The 16,855-nt window shown below is 37.0% G+C and overlaps 1 long non-coding RNA gene across 1 annotated transcript; it reads left to right on the top strand.

The window, feature by feature from the left end:
• Positions 1-1,037: 1,037 nt before the first annotated feature.
• On the top strand, positions 1,038-16,682 carry LOC132659675 (uncharacterized). The gene is made up of 2 exons (XR_009600344.1): positions 1,038-2,450; positions 13,833-16,682. It is a non-coding gene; the product is annotated as an uncharacterized LOC132659675 (long non-coding RNA).
• The last annotated feature ends 173 nt before the right edge of the window (positions 16,683-16,855 follow it).

Raw genomic sequence — 16,855 nt, 5'->3', positions numbered from 1 at the left:
AAAATTTCCAGCCTCGTTCAGATGACTAGAAGAATAATAGTATCTGTGAGAGATATGATGCAGTTAGGACTTGATAAAGTTAATGCAGTGGCAAACAGTTCAGTGGCAATACCCTAAAAGTGGTTGGAAATATGACTCAGGAGAGCTGCTGAAAGTTCTGATATATATCTCTTGAGATAAAAGTGTTTATATATCTCTTGAGATATAACTGTTTCTATGACACTCAGGTGTATACCATAGAAATTAGTAAACAGGAAATTAGGAAACAAATTAATTTCCATTCTGGTATAAGTAAAAACAAAATGCTATATTAGGAAATCCTATTTATTCAAACTTACTATCTGCAACCCCAGATAAGTGCTGCAGCCAGTTTGCATATCAGTCTCCTTATCTGGATGTTGGAGATAATAACCTTGGTCTTTCCAAGAACATATATCAAAAGGACATATTTTTTTTTTTATCTAAAAATGCTTTGTATTTACTTTTTTAAAAAAAATCCCTAGTTAATCAGTTGCTGTGCTGTGTTGTGTTCAGTCATGCCTCTTTGCAACCCCATTGACTGTTGTCCACCAGGCTCCTCGATCCATGGAATATTCCAAGCAACAATATTGGAGTAGATTGTCCTTTCCTACTCCAAGGGCTATTTCCAACCCATGGATCAATCCTATGTCTCTTGCATCTGGTTAACAGTTAGCCAATAAGTAAAAAAATTCTTATGTTTTTTTTTTTTTTCCTTTGGTGGCTGTGTGTGTGTATTTGATTTTGTTCTTATCTCTTAGTGATATAAAGATATTTGCATAAGATATAAAATATATATGGCAATTAATTTCTGACTACTATACACATCTGTATTGGCTACTTACTGATAGCTACCTCAACTAGCCAGGCAAGGGGCTTACCCTATGTGTTATTGTAAAGTGTAACACTTACCTTACCCATATGATGGGGAACATGACCCGACTGATGTCTAATAAGTGTACTGCAACCCACCACAACTGTCTAACACCATTTCTTTCTGCTTATCTCATTCTAGAAGCCCATGGGAGCAGTGGGACATGGCTGCCCTGACAGTTGAGGAGGAGGGAAGACTGAGAAGAGTGTCCTGTCCCCCAGATGTCATTAGGTCGTTAGTAACTAGAGTATTCTACAGCTCTCCTGCTGCAGCAGAGAGGACAAAAAAGAAGCCAAGAGTGAAGTTGAGAAGGAGAGCATAACATAGGAAAAGAAGAAAACAGAGTAACTTTTAATCCCCAGCAAATGTTCTAGTGAAGTGAAGTGAAAGTCACTAAGTTGTGCCCAACTCTCTGGACCCCTTGGACTGTAGCCCACAAGGTTTCTCTTTCCATGGAGTTTTCCAGGCAAGAATACTGGAGTGGGTTGCCATTTCCTTCTCCAAAATGTTCTAGAATGCTTGACTCCTATTTCTTGGTCCCTAATTTCTGATAGTCAAGGTTGTATATTGTCACCCTGCTTATTTAACTTACATGCAGAGTACATCATGCCAAACACTGGGCTGGAGGAAGCACAAGCTGGAATCAAGATTGCCAGCAGAAATATCAATAACCTCAGATATGCAGATGACACCACACTTATGGCAGAAAGCAAAGAATTAAAGAGCCTCTTGATGAAAGTGAAAGAAAAGAGTGAAAAAGTTGGCTTACAATTCAACATTCACGAAACTAAGATCATGGCATCTGGTCCCATTACTTCATGGCAAATAGATGGGGAAACAGTGGAAACAGTGAGAGACTTTATTGGGCTCCAGAATCACTGTAGATGATGACTGCAGCCATGAAATTAAAAGATATTGCTCCTTGGAAGAAAAGTTATGACCAACCTAGATAACATTTTAAAAAGCAGAGACATTACTTTGTCAACAAAGGTCCATCTAGTCAAAGCTATGGTTTTTCCAGTAGTCATGTATGGCTGTGAGAGCTGGACTATAAAGAAAGCTGAGCACTGAAGAATTGATGCTTTTGAACTGTGGTGTTGGAGAAGACTCTTGAGAGTGTCTTAGACTGCAAGGAGATCCAACCAGTCCATCCTAAAGGAGATCAGTCCTGAATATTCATTGGAAGGACTGATGCTGAAGCTGAATCTCCAATACTTTGGCCACCTGATGTGAAGAACTGACTCACTTGAAAAGATCCTGATGCTGGGGAAGATTGAAGGCGGTAGGAGAAGGGGACCACAGAGGATGAGATGGTTGGATAGCATCACTGACTCAATGGACATGAATTTGATTAAACTCCGGGAGTTGGTGATTGACAGGGAGGCCTGGTGTGCTGCAGTCCATGGGGCTGCAAAGAGTTGGACATGACTGAGCGATTGAACTGACTGAACTTCTGATACTTGAATTCTGCTGTGTCTCCTCCAGCCTCTACCTGGAGCCCTTTCCAGAATCTCTAGGTTCAGAGTCTTGCAGACAGTGCCATTGGCCTGCTGTTGGGGTAAGTGTTGTTTATCACCATCTCTCAGCATCTAGCATGACATAAAAGGGATAGAACAGTAAGAAATGAGACAGTTTTCTGCCTTTACACTGTTGTGCCATCACAATGGTGACCTTCTTGACCTCAAAATTCACTATTATATAAAGAAGTCACTTTTTATGTCACTGAAGGTAAAGATTTTATATTCCTCTTCCTTTCCTGTCACTGTACACAATGCATTTTCAAAGATTTCTTAACATTTAAGCCTTGGGAATTCTATTTTCCATTGTTCTGTTCATAATGTGTTTGTTATAATTTTTTAATCTCTAAGTGAGATTCAGTCAATGATAATTTCCGATTTCTTGATTTTTTAATGAAATATTTGGAAACGTCTCTATATTTTTGTATGAAAAAAGCCCTGAACTAAAATCTTTATTTATTTAAATTTTTGGTCACACCAAGCCGCTTGCAGAATATTATTTTCCTGACAAAGGATCAAACCCACTCTTATGTAAATGATAGCTCTGAGTCCTAACCATTGGACCACCAGGGAATTCCCTGAACCAATTTTTTTTTTTAATCTTATCCCAATTCTACCTCAGGGGCCTTAGGCAAATCACACTGATTTCAGTCTTTTTAAATGTATGTCATCTCTGAAATTTAGTCCCCTCAATGTAAATTTGAGATGATAATATTCATCTCACTGGGCTCTTGTGACCTTTAAAGTAAGTAATATACTTAGAACATTTGTTAACCATTAGTATTTGGAGATAGCTTTGAAGTTCTATTTTTTATTGCTTTTTAATGAGAGAATCACAAATGTTTTGCAATATGGGATGACATCAGTAATAGATTGCATAATGAAATTTAAAAAACAAGTTGTATAATGAATTAAACATCTTTGAATTATGTTTAATTCAATACTCTTGATTTTATGAAGATTTAAATATCCTTTTCAAATAGAAAAAAGTTTGCATTTTAAGACAAAGGAAAGTCGGATAAAAATAGTATTAATAGATGTTTAGAACTTCAAACAAGTAGACAGACACATGTGCTATTGAAAGATGAAGCAGTCCTGACCCACTGACAGTTTGCCACTGGCAGAATTTTCCTCTCCCAGTTGCCCCCTACACTGTATCTAAATAACATTTAAGGCTCATCATCAAGGCAGTGTCAGGAAAACAGGTACAGAGGGAATCATCCAGGTGCCTACTTTCACAGATAAAACAGAAAACAAACACTGACGATGCTCATAATGCTATTGCAAATAAATTTGTGAATATATATTTTAATTTAGCTTTAGTCTTTATTGATTATTAGGATCATGAAGATTAAATAAAAATTTTAACAAAAAATAAGCTCATACTAGAAATAGCTTTAAAGATTTATAGCTTGCATATTACAAACACATCTCTTTTCTTTCCTTATATATTAATCCATTTGGGCACTAAGCTTATTTTATGCAAGTGAAATTATGAATTGCATCTGTATTCAATTAAAATTTAAGTAAATATTTTAAATAGAGCAATATAATATATGTATATTTTCCACTATAAGAAAAATGTCCTCAATTTGATAAACTTATGAACTTTCTACAGGCATTTCCATGTTTAATCAATGAAATGTAAAACAGTATGTTTATTCATCTGAAAATCAGTGATATTTTTCTCTATTAACTCACATTCTGAGGGGAACTCTCGTGTTTTGTGTTGTGATTCCTATCATAAAGATACTGTACAAATCGTTCACAAGAATTCTGCTATATTCCCTGGCACCAGCAACCTTCAATGGAAAAGATTCAGTTTCCTTTATTCCAGAGTTTGGCATGTAGAATTCTTTTCATAAAATATTTTTTAGTTTCAGAGGCTTGGTCTTTACCATACCCAGAGATAACATCAAATGTATCTAAACATTGAAATAAGACAGAGTTAGTCAAATATCAGCTAAGCTTCCAGGACAAGTCATTTCATTCCCCTTTGCCTTTTCTATGAAATAGGGCTAATCAGGCTTTTCTTTCTAGGCTGTTAGGAACAAAGAGGCAACCCTTACAGAGACAACATAAAACCTAATAAAACTGTTAAGCACCCCACCACGATTGGCACTGTTCTGGGAACGGAGGTTAAGGGCATGAGCTTGTGTACACACAGCACACATACATACACACACACACACCACTCTCCTTCTTGGGGCTGAAAGATACAATGGCGCTGTTCTGAAAAGCCTCTGCTCATTGTCTTCTAACAAAACCACAGTTTATAAATACAAGCTTGGTGCATACTAACATGACTTGCAATAGAGATGAGGCCATATTCTCCTTGGACCTCGAATATGTTACTCTCCCACTCACCACTCAAGAGAATGCAGTGGGGACAAGGTCTACTCTCTACCCTGGACTGCACAGCTGCAAAGAGGCATCGTCTCAGCCTCCTATCAGGTGGTTTATAACAATCTCCACTCAGATCTCACTTAGAGGAGCTCAAATCCAAGGGAAAGTCATTCTGTTTGAGACACTTCCCAAAACATTAAACTGAGCATTAAAACAAGTTTTAAAAGGAAACGAAATCTTAGAAGCCCAGCTTGAATGCCTCTTTGCTATGCTGCTTTGGGGTTATTGGCAGCCTGCTATGAGACACCTTACATGCTCATGAGAAAAACTTTCTTAGATTTTTTTTTTTTAAGTTTCATCTATAACTTGATCCCATCGGTCATAAGCACCAAGTGGGGGAAGTGAAGTTACGTATGTGGTCATACCAGAAACACCAAAGTTAATTTAGGGAACTTAGCAAGAGTTTGTGACACAAATATATTTATAGTGGTATAATCTTAACGTTTTGATACTTTCCAGAGTTGGCATCACCATGCTTAGAAGAGTTTGGTTTTAGCTAAATATTAGAGCAATGGCCCTTTACAGATGAAAAGAGAAGCATGTGATACTGTCTTCAGAAGAAACCTTAGTCTCTTAGGGATCTGGAATGAAGAAAGACTACAAGCCTTGCTCACAGTCGTCAGTGAAAGACTCTGAACTCCCCACCAGCCTACATCGTCATGTGGTCCACCAGAGTCTTGTGCTGACAACATGGGGATTGCTTGCTGAGGCAGCAGGATTATTTTTAAGCATTATTTAATGGTCTTGAGTTCATTTTTTTTTTTTTTAAGCAAATGAGAGAAAAACTCCTCTTTTTTTTCCATAAGTAAGGCAATACATACATGGAGACTGACCAAATCACCAAGACCTGATACAGCAAAGTTAACCATGTGAAATGAAGTTCCGCTTCTCAGCAGACTGCTTGGCACCACACAAAGCCTACTTTAGAGACAAAGAAAAGGCAGCAAATTCTGTAGTATCCATCCAAGAGTCTTCATTTCTGAAATTCCTGTACAATACTTTGTGAAGAAAACCAGACACTGAATGAATAGGTCAGGCCAGCAGACCCTAATATTGAGTGACTCTTAACAACACTAACGGAAAGTACGTGTCTGTAAACACAGGACATGGAGTCACTATGGCCCACACTTGTGATCTTTGGGGATAAGGCAACGACGGTGAGATTGGGTTCAGCCAGCTGTGTGACTTTCTAAAAGGCCTCACAGTTTGACAGTTCCCTAAGGGAGTTATACAATCTTCATAATTAAAAAGTGTAGAAATTTTAATCACCACATCAGAAGTGGTTGAAAGCAAATATATTAATCTTGTTCACAGTAAACTCTGGGTAAACCAGAATGACAATTATCACGCTACAGCAAGAAATACAGTTGTATGGGAAATTGAAAACTTTGCCCATGTGACCAGCTCATTTTCTGTATTTGAGAGACTAGCATTGGGATCCAAACCAAAATTCAGGGTGAAGCACAAAATCAGAACAGAGAGAATTACGTTGGCAGCATCTGGATCATAAGCTAAAGAGCTTGCTAAAAAACCTAGATTATCTAACCATTCCCTGGAGACCATGGGGAGGGGGATGGGAATTGTACTTTGAAAGTAGCTCGGTTTTGGCACCACTTTGCGTGTGATGTGGAGATCATCCAGCGTGCCCTGGTCTCGCTCTATGTCAATCAAATGTGCTGACCTCCACGTCAAACATATATCAGCCTTCTGGCTAAACAGCTCATACCCTTTTCTCCTGTCCCCTGGCTGTGAGTGAATGAGCACTGCCAGCGGAATTCCTTCTCAAAACGCCTATGGCTGAGTAATTGTTTTTAAAACCAACACCCTCTTTGTTTATATACATTGTTACCTCCCTTTGATTTTGGTATCACCTGGGATCTATTCTGTTTGCTCAAAGGCAGACTTCTCAGAAAATAGTTAAATTTATGGAGCACCAAGTTATTATGTATAAGACCTAATTAGTTCACACATATTTTCTCATTTAAGGTTCACAATTGTCCTCATAACTTCTATTTTACTAATAATGAAAAGGAATTTCAGAAAATTTAACTGATTTGCCCAAAGTAAAACTAGTAGAAAAATGTGGTGAGACTAGAAATCAAATATATTTTGGGTTAATTTAAATCTCAGTGCCGTAACCACTAGGCATATTTCCTTGTACTTAGTTTTAAACTTCAAGTCACAAAGAATATTGCAAATCCAAACGATTGCTGTCCTCTAACTGTTTTCTTTTTCCTCAGACTTGTATTTGAGAAATGTCTAACAATGCATTTGCCAGATTCAGACAAAAGATTCTGAAATTTTATATATTTATTTATGTTGTCCCTTTCTTCACTCTACTCATAGGTTCAGTGAGAAAATATTTCAGTTCTACTAATGAGCAAACCTTGACTTTAATAGAATATTGGAAGATGGTCTAATATCAAGGAAAATTTCTTAAGTAAATTTTCATTATGGGATTTAATAATATGTAGTCCCATTGACAGCAAGGAGATCCAACCAGTCCATTCTAAAGGAGATCAGTCCTGGGTGTTAACTGGAAAGACTGATGCTAAAGCTGAAACTCCAATACTTTGGCCACTTCATGTGAAGAGTTGACTCATTGGAAAAGACTGTGATGCTGGGAGGGATTGGGGGCAGGACAAGAAGGGGACGACAGAGGATGAGATGGCTGGATGGCATCACTGATTCGATGGACATTAGTTTGGGTGAAATCTGGGAGTTGGTGATAGACAGCGATGCCTGGCGTGCTGTGATTCATGGGATTGCAAAGAGTCAGACGCGACTGAGCGACTGAACTAACTAATTAGTAATTTTTATTAGGAGAATATGCACACATATGATGGAATAAGAAAGGGCTAATAAATATTGGATACACTTTTAATTCACCATCAGTCAGTCAGTTCAGTCACTCAGTCGTGTCTGACTCTTTGCAACCCCATGAACTGCAGCATGCCAGGCCTCCCTGTCCATCACCAACTCCCAGAATTCACTCAGATTCATGTCCATCGAGTTGGTGATGCCATCCAGCCATCTCATCCTCTGTCATCCCCTTCTCCTCCTGCCCCCAATCCCTCCCAGCATCACAGTCTTTTCTAATGAGCCAACTCTTCATATCAGGTAGCCGAAGTATTTGAGTTTCAGCTTAAGCATCAGTCCTTCCAATGAACACCCAGGACTGATCTCATTTAGGATGGACTGGTTGGATCTCCTTGCAGTCCAAGGGACTCTCAAGAGTCTTCTCCAACACCACAGTTCAAAAGCATCAATTCTTCGGTGCTCAGCCTTCTTCACAGTCCAACTCTGACATCCATACATGACCACTGGAAAAACCATAGCCTTGACTAGACAGACCTTTGTTGGCAAAGTAACGTCTCTACTTTTGAATATGCTATCTAGGTTGGTCATAACTTTCCTTCCAAGGAGTAAGCGTCTTTTAATTTCATGGCTGCAGTCACCATCTGCAGTGATTTTGGAGCCCCAAAAAATAAAGTCTGACACTGTTTCCACTGTTTCCCCATCTATTTCCCATGAAGTGATGGGACCAGATGCCGTGATCTTAGTTTTCTGAATGTTGAGCTTTAAGCCAACTTTTTCACTCTCCTCTTTCACTTTCATCAAGAGGCTTTTTAGTTCCTCTTCACTTTCTGCCATAAGGGTGGTGTCATCTGCATATCTGAGGTTATTGATATTTCTCCCGGCAATCTTGATTCCAGCTTGTGTTTCTTCCAGCCCAGCGTTTCTCATGGTGTACTCCACATATAAGTTAAATAAGCAGGATGACAATATACAGCCTTGACGTACTCCTTTTCCTATTTAGAACCAGTCTGTTGTTCCATGTCCAGTTCTAACTGTTGCTTCCTGATCTGCATATAGGTTTCTCAAGAGGCAGGTCAGGTGGTCTGGTATTCTCATCACTTTCAGAATCTTCCACAGTTTGTTGTGATCCACACAGTCAAAGGCTTTGGCATAGTCGAGAAAGCAGAAATAGATGTTTTTCTGGAACTCTCTTGCTTTTCTGATGATTCTTTTAAAACATTCTTAACTTTGAAATTCAGGAGGTCAGGATACTTCCCTCCTCATTTTTGTTCCTTCCCTTCTTCACTCATGGTGTTAAGATTGCTGCTAAGTTACTTCAGTCATGTCTGACTCTGTGTGACCCCATACATGGCAGCCTACCAGGCTCCCCTGTCCCTGGGATTCTCCAGGCAAGAACACTGGAGTGGGTTGCCGTTTCCTTCTCCAATGCATGAAAGTAAAAAGTGAAAGTGAGTCGTTCAGTCGAGTCCGACTCTTCGCGACCCCATGGACTGCAGCCCACCAGGCTCTTCCGCCCATGGGATTTTCCAGGCAAGAGTACTGGAGTGGGGTGCCATTGCCTTCTCCGCGTGTTAAGATTAGGGCAGAGGATATATTTGGTAATAGGAGGACTATACCAGCAAAGGCAAAGTTTACTTAGCTTTTGCAATGCTCCAATTGTAAATATATGAAATATTTTAAACCTCTTCCAGCAATGACAGGTAAGGCACCCCTAGCTGCCTTCAGGGAGCATAACATAGTCTTCATTATTGGAAGAATATCTCTCCTAAGTCATGAGCTAGGTGACTTGACAGAGAAGTGAAAAATGTTGGAAGATAATGAGAAGAGAGAAGACAGTAAGAGAATAATGTCAAAAGATTTTAGAACATTGGAAAAGTCCTAATTGGGCCAAAAATGAACTCAATAGGAAAAGGAAATAAATGTTTAGACATTGAGTGGCCTATAGATTTCACTAGCATTCTGTGTCATCTAAAACGATTTTTTCTTTCAAGCAGAAGACTATATCTACATGTCCTGCTGGATGCTGAATATATAACAAAGAGATTAGCTTATTCACATTTTCTTCTAGCAGCTTGTCCAGAAATTAAAATAACGTCATTAAACCTCAAATTCTTCCAAAGTCCTCATCTTTAACTTTGCAAAAAATAGCATCGTAATTGGCAAATGTTCATTCTATCTCCTCCATAATTTCATACTTGATTTGAAAATTGTTTAACTTTTATTCACTCAACAAACTTTTATTGAATAACTACTACCAAGGAATTCAGTCCTGAATATTCATTGAAAGGACTGATGCTGAAGCTGAAACTCCAGTGCTTTGGCCACCTGATGTGAAGAACTGACTCATTGGAAAAGTCCCTGTTGCTGGGAAAGTTTTAAGGCAGGAGGAGAAAGGGATTACAGAGGATGAGATGAGATAGTTGGATGGCATCACTGACTCAGTGGAAATAAGTTTGAGTAGACTCCGGGAGTTGGTGATGGACAGGGAGGCCTGGCATACTGCAGTCCATAGGGTCGCAAAGAATTGGACATGACTGAGCAACTGAACTGAGTTGAACTGATCAGTCTGCCTGTGAATTAAAACTTTACCAGTTTTTGTTGTCTTCAGTTCATAGCAAATACCTTCCCAGGCTGTTTAAGGCTTCTTTACTTTCCACTCAAGGTCTGTCTTCTTGCTATCTCTTCTTGCATGTCTTACTACAATGGTATAAAAATTAAACATCTTTATATTTTAAAACTCAGGCCTAAATTTACCTAATCTCTTAAGCCTTTCTTGACCCCTCCCATCCCTCTAGAATTCCTGACACCAATTCCTTTGTACTCTGATTAAGCTCTTCGCTATTTCTATAATAATACCTAAGTTATATAGCATATCCTTAAAATATTCATCACAAACATATTTTACCTTCTTAAATACTTTTTGGAAAATTATTTCTCCTCATTTTGGTTGCTACAGTTTGGGCTGAACTGATTCTACCTTCCTGCTCACAGGATAGACACACAAGCTAATTACAATACAAAATTCCTCTGGCCACAATGCTTAACTGAGGAAGAACAAATGACTAAAGTGGTAAGAGCCAGATGGCAGTTTAAAACTGATATTGACACTTGAAAAGAAAGGCCTCTTTTCTGAGACTGCAATTGCTAGGCATCATGTAAATTTGAGGGTCGGATTTTCCCCCATTTATTGGAAGCATGCCTGAGAGTGAAGTTATTAAAAAGTAAAGAACAATAAAGAAGTCAAGAGGAAGAGAATGAACAGTAAAATGCTCTTTTAGTGCCAGAATTCAGCTTTGGCTGAAGCCATTTGTACCCCCTGGATATTCCAGGTATGCTTGCTAATGGACATTACTCTCAGCTAGTTTGGGCTGAGTTTTCATCATCTGCAACCAGAAGAGTCTGCACTATTACATCATGTCTGTGTCTCTCACTACACTGTGATGTAGAAATTGCCTCTTCTATCCTATGACAGGACTTGGAACAAATGTTTATCTACATTTAAGGAAGGAAGAAATGAATGGATGAAAGAAAGAAATAAGTGAAGTGCATCCTAGGAATACAGGAAAACAAATATTTTTGTTGTAGTTCCAGCACACCAACAATTTGGTGCCCTTCTCTAAAAAACATTCCTGAGTAAAAATTATTTTCAAACTATTGTACTGCATGGTGCTGGGTGACAGTGATGTCTGATTCCAGAAAAAAACATCCCTAAAGTGGCTTACTCAAGTTTGATGGATTTAGTAAATATCTCAGGATAATCAAGCCCTTTATTTACTTCTTAACACCAAATGACATCATCCAGGTCCTAAAGTTACTTTAAATGACACATGAGATGGCGTCTCTGTCAGTCCCCTTGGGATTGAGTTTCATGGTTTAATCAGACTCACCATTAACGATCTTCTCCTGGACAGAAATGGAGCTAATATAGTGTGATGAGAGAGTGTTGGCCAGTGGCTCAACCAGCTCTGCAAGTCTGCACATGTGGATTCTATTTTCAAACCTATGATTGATTTACTTTCTGACCATGGCAAACCACTCCGTTCTCCCATATGATGCTTATCAACAAATGGTGTCTGCTCAACTCATTTATTGAGAAAATATAACTGCATTTCAAAAACTGGAGATTATTTCCCATGAATAATTTCAGGTTTTTTTTTACCGCATTGTTATTCTCCATGTGTGATTTACTACCTGATCAAAATAGAGTTATTTTGGGATAGGGATTTAACATTTTAGGAATTCATTATTTCCTTTTAATAAAGATATTGACCTTTGTAGATAATTTGATATTTCTCTTATCTCAATTTACATGTCATTTATAATCTCTACTGTAAAAAAAATACCCTTTGAGGATGCAGATTGTTAACTACTTAGGAATGAGTATTGTTGATTTGACTTACTGACTTGAACTTGATGCAATAATCATCAGTTTCACATATTCGTATGCAGTGATGTGTGTGTGTAATCTCCAAAGGCAAACCACCAGAGGGAAGGACTATTCACTTGGGATTCAGTTTTCTTTTGATGCTATACAAATTTGAGCCATATTGTGAGCTTGTGATGGGAGAAATGGTATGGGCTATGAAAAATAATTAGAGCTTCTAAACTACTGCTGTACCTTACACTCATGAGGGTAGGACAGATGACTTAAAGGGAGTAATTTTGTTACTTGAAAACTGATACTAGACAACAGGAGAGATTATATAAGGCATTCTCATGCATTAATTTTCTGTAAATTTTTAAAAATCTGTATCTGGATTTATGTTCAGAGTTATGTTATTATACTTACTTGTCTCCATGTTATGGAACACACTAACTATCAGCATTGTCTATTCCTTCAAGGATTGAAAAAGAAAAGTTACCTGGGAAATTATCTAAGATGACACTGCAAGGAATGTACCCATGGCAGTTTGTTTCCATGGTTAATTGTTTGCTCAGTGTTCTCTTTTCTAGGATCACTTTGGTGGTGTTATTTTGCTTTTGTTTTTTAGTTAATTATGTAGTAGTGTTAGTCGCTCAGTAGTGTCTGACTCTGCAATGCCATGGACTGTAGCCTACCAGGCTCCTCTGTCCGTGGAATTCTCCAGGCAAGAGTATTGGAGTGGGTTGCCATTTCCTTCTGCAAGTTAATTATGTACTTTGGCTTTTTTTTTGCAGAAAATCTTCCATTTCTTCTGTTTCTACATTCATTTACCTTTACTTTTGCAAAATAGGGCACTAAAAATTGTTCACCTCTGTGTCTGTGCCTTTTTACTTTCCAGGTTTTACGATTGTGTAACTATGTTTTGTTTCTTTATATAAATTATTTTATCTAAAAAATTTGGTTCTTCACTGTATTTTTTCTATTTGTTAATTAATGTATCACTGCTTTTAACTCTATTTGTTCCCTTCATTAACTTCTGTTAGGTTTATTTTGTGATCTATTTTGTTGTACTAAATGTTTAATGTAATCTTCTGCATTATTATATATCAAATTAAGTAGCATTAATCTGTAAAGCTCTAAATTTTTCATCTAAGACCTAAGTTTAGCTCTTATCATATATTTTGTGTATGTGGTGATTTCATTTTGGATATTTTCTATTTATTCTGAATATTAAGTATATTCATAAACACAAATATATTCATATATATATATATAAGAATGTTAGCCAAAATATATTATTTTTTGGAAATGTTATAAAATAACAAGAAGTCTTACTTTGGTGCCACAATATTTTTTCATACATATATTTGGATCAATCTTATTTACAACTATGTACATTTATAATATTTTGTTTATCTATCTGCTTTATCTGGGATTATAGGATTTCTTGAGTTACTCTCTTATTTGTCCTGTTTCTATAGATTTGTCTTTGAAAATCTGCCATTCTTGTTTGATAAATAGTTGACCCTTGAACAATATGTAGATTAAGAGCACTGACCTTCTGCATGTTAAAAAAATCTGTGTATAACTTAGGCAGCCCTCTGTATCCATTTGACGATTCAACCAACTACAGTACTATAGTATTTACCATTGAAAAAAAGTCTGTGAATAAGTGTAAGTAGACTTTTCAATTCAAATCTGTATTATCAAGGGTCAACTATATTAAATGATTCATTCTCTAGTTCAGTAACATTAGGGACATCTCCTAGAAGTTTAGTTTTAATTCTGTGCCCAATATAAATTATCTTTAGCTGTGTGTTGTTTTTTTTTCCAGGCTTCCCTGGTGGCTCAGACAGCAAAGAATCTGCCTGCAAAACTGAAGACCCAGATTCAATCCCTGGGTCAAGAAGATCCCCTGGAGAAGGGAATGGCTACCCACTCAAGTATTATTGCCTGGGAAATCCCTTGGACAGAGGAGCCTGGCAGGCTATAGTCCATGGGGTTGCAAAGAGTTGGACATAGCTGAGTGACTAATACTTTTGCTAACTACTTTCTATGTCTTTTTTTATGTCATTATTTTAGGTTTTAGATATGCATATTTATTTTTTCCTAATAGTCACTTATTTGTTCATTCTGTAATGATATGTTTTGATTCTCAATTTGTTTTCCTAATTCCACCATTGCAACATATGTCTGCCTGAGGTTTCATTATCTTAATCTTGATTTAATTTTTGTTTTATTGATTTCATCTTTCTTAGCATTTCATCTAAATTTGAAAGCATTTTTTAAGAAAATCTTTTTCAGTATTTGTGTAAATTCAATAAGAAGTGTTTTTAAGCTTGTACTGCATTTTATCTTCTTAAAATCGTGATGGTATTTTTTTTCCATAGCGGTCAGTGTTTTTCTTTCCATCTTTCTTGTATTCAGTGTGGGTAGTTATATCTGAATATTTTTCTTCAGATATAGTTGATATAATTCCCTGTGATTCTCTTACTTTCTTATCTGAATTCTTTTGGTGTTCACCCCAGACTGTCATGAAATTTGAGGGCTGATTATTTTTGCTTTGTGTTCTGTCTGTATTTTTGTGCTCTTATTTTAGATAAGAGGCGTGGATTCATCAGGAGAGGCTATGTGTTGATATGATTGGTACATTTGTTCTTTTACAAGTTTCTCCTAATGCAACAGGAGATACATTTGAATGTTGAAGTCAGATTATGAAGACTCCATCTCTCAAGGGCTCAATCAGAGGAGCTGAGTTCTGCACTTCTGCCAAACTTGCCTCAGTAGCTCTCCACATCCTTTCTTAACCAGAGGAGAGAAAACTAGACAAATTTTGTAGAGCTCAAATAGAGCTTCCTGTGAGGCCCTTCCCTTGGGTTCTTACACAACCTCAGAGATTCTCGTGTAAGTTACTTTCTCTCTTATGTTTCTGTCTGGAAAATTTCATCTTTATTGTTGTTGCCTCCCTGCCCTTCTACCTGTAAGAAGACAAACTCACTCATCTTCAGTGAATAATTCTTATGATGATGATGACATTTGCCTTTTCTTCTCTTTAGCTATCTGTCTGCAGATAAAATTAATTTTTCTGGAAATGAGGTTTGCCAATTATTTAGCTTGAAGTAATCCCATTTTCCACAGCTCAATCAAAATTCTGGGAGGTAGGTAAAACTTCTGAAACAAATGTTCTTCATATCAACTATGACCAGTCCACCAGAATACTCATTTTCTTCTGAATATATTCATTTTTATCTTTTGTAGCTCCATATTGATGATGAGATATGCAAATTTTATGAAAATTTTTATTTTTATTTTTAAAATTTTTTATTTTTATTTTTAAAAATTTTAATATTTCTATTCCCTGTGATTTCTACAGCTAAAGACAGGGCTATTTCTTTAGCCTTGCCACACTAATTTGTCCTGGTCAAGCCAAAATATCATTTTAGTTCATGTGGTATTTAATTGTGAACAGCAATGGCTGGAGGATTTTAAGGGTCACTAGGTCCAGATGTTTGGTCATTAGTCACCACCATATAACCCACCTTCAATATAATAAATATGGATAAAATAAGGAAACACTTCAGCCGTCAACAAGATTAGTGTTCAAGACTAATAGGAGCCTGATTTCTGCTTTTTAACTTTGTTAACATTTAACCCTTTGAGGGCAGAGGATTTCACTTGAAGTAAATCTCTCCTCGCACACTCTGCTCTTATTTACTGAAGTTTATATATGTTCATTAATGACACGTCCATTCACCAAAGAAGTGCAGGCGTGCTTTTAAGTACTTTAATACTTAACATCACACTTCATATCTTTTTCTTAACAACATATTGGAATGTTTAAGAAGGTGGTTTTGTTGGACGGTCAAGTAATTGTCTGATAAACTGACCTATGTCTGTGGCTACGAGCAGCCTTTTTAGAAGAATTTATTGGACGTATTTGGCTAATCTGGACTCCCACAAACAATAGAGATCCTTTCCAAACCTTCTTTGTATGTTTACTTTTCTTTTTTGTATTTGTATAGCATGAATACCAAATATATTATTTGTTTTTATTGCTAATGTATTGAATAGTATTTCTCACCTGCTGCAGTAGAAGTAAAAATGTGCAGCCATATGGTGCTGACCTTGGATTCTAGCTGCCCTGGAAGTCAGCAGGTTCCCCTGCAGAAAATTGGGAATAATACTACTAATCAGGTAGAGTTGTTGTTTGCTTTTAATTTTACATAAGTAAGCTGTCAATGAATGTCAATTCTGCCTTTCTTATTTGCATAGATGTCATGCAATATTCTGACATATATACTTGCAAGTCAAATATCTACCAGGAAAAGTAGATGAGAGTATTGTCCACAAGGTCAAAGTACCCAGATTGGATACTTTTGCTGATATTTTGCTGGCATTTTGGCATTATGTACTTCTTACAATATCTATTATTTTATATCTAGCCCTTTTATAAAAGTTCTTATACTATATTATCAGATTAGCTATCTTGTTGGTTCCATATTAGGCTAAGTTTTTCTTCCTGTCAAATCAATCCTCATTCTGTACTGTGAATGTGTTGCTTAAATTCCAGCTTTATATTGAAAAGACTTAAAAGAAAACAAAGAAAAATATATACCTCTGGCTAGTTGATTCAGTTTATTAGCATGTATTTTTAATAAAGACAAGATGGCAATAGTGATACCCACCTTGAGTACAGATTATTTTTGTTCCATTCCATTGCTCCTTAACCCTAGGGCTGGCCTTGGTAAAATCATAGCTTGCCTTCCTCAGGTCTTTGAATCCCTTTTTCCACTTGTCACAGGAGCAAAGTGGCAAAACTCCAGGTAAAAATAATAATTGTTCAACTGAAGGAAGCAG

This window comes from Ovis aries, chromosome 4, assembly GCF_016772045.2.
Source record: "Ovis aries strain OAR_USU_Benz2616 breed Rambouillet chromosome 4, ARS-UI_Ramb_v3.0, whole genome shotgun sequence".
Taxonomy (NCBI): Eukaryota; Metazoa; Chordata; class Mammalia; order Artiodactyla; family Bovidae; genus Ovis; species Ovis aries.
Note: the sequence above shows the minus strand (reverse complement) of the source record. Positions and strands in the feature narration are given on the sequence as shown.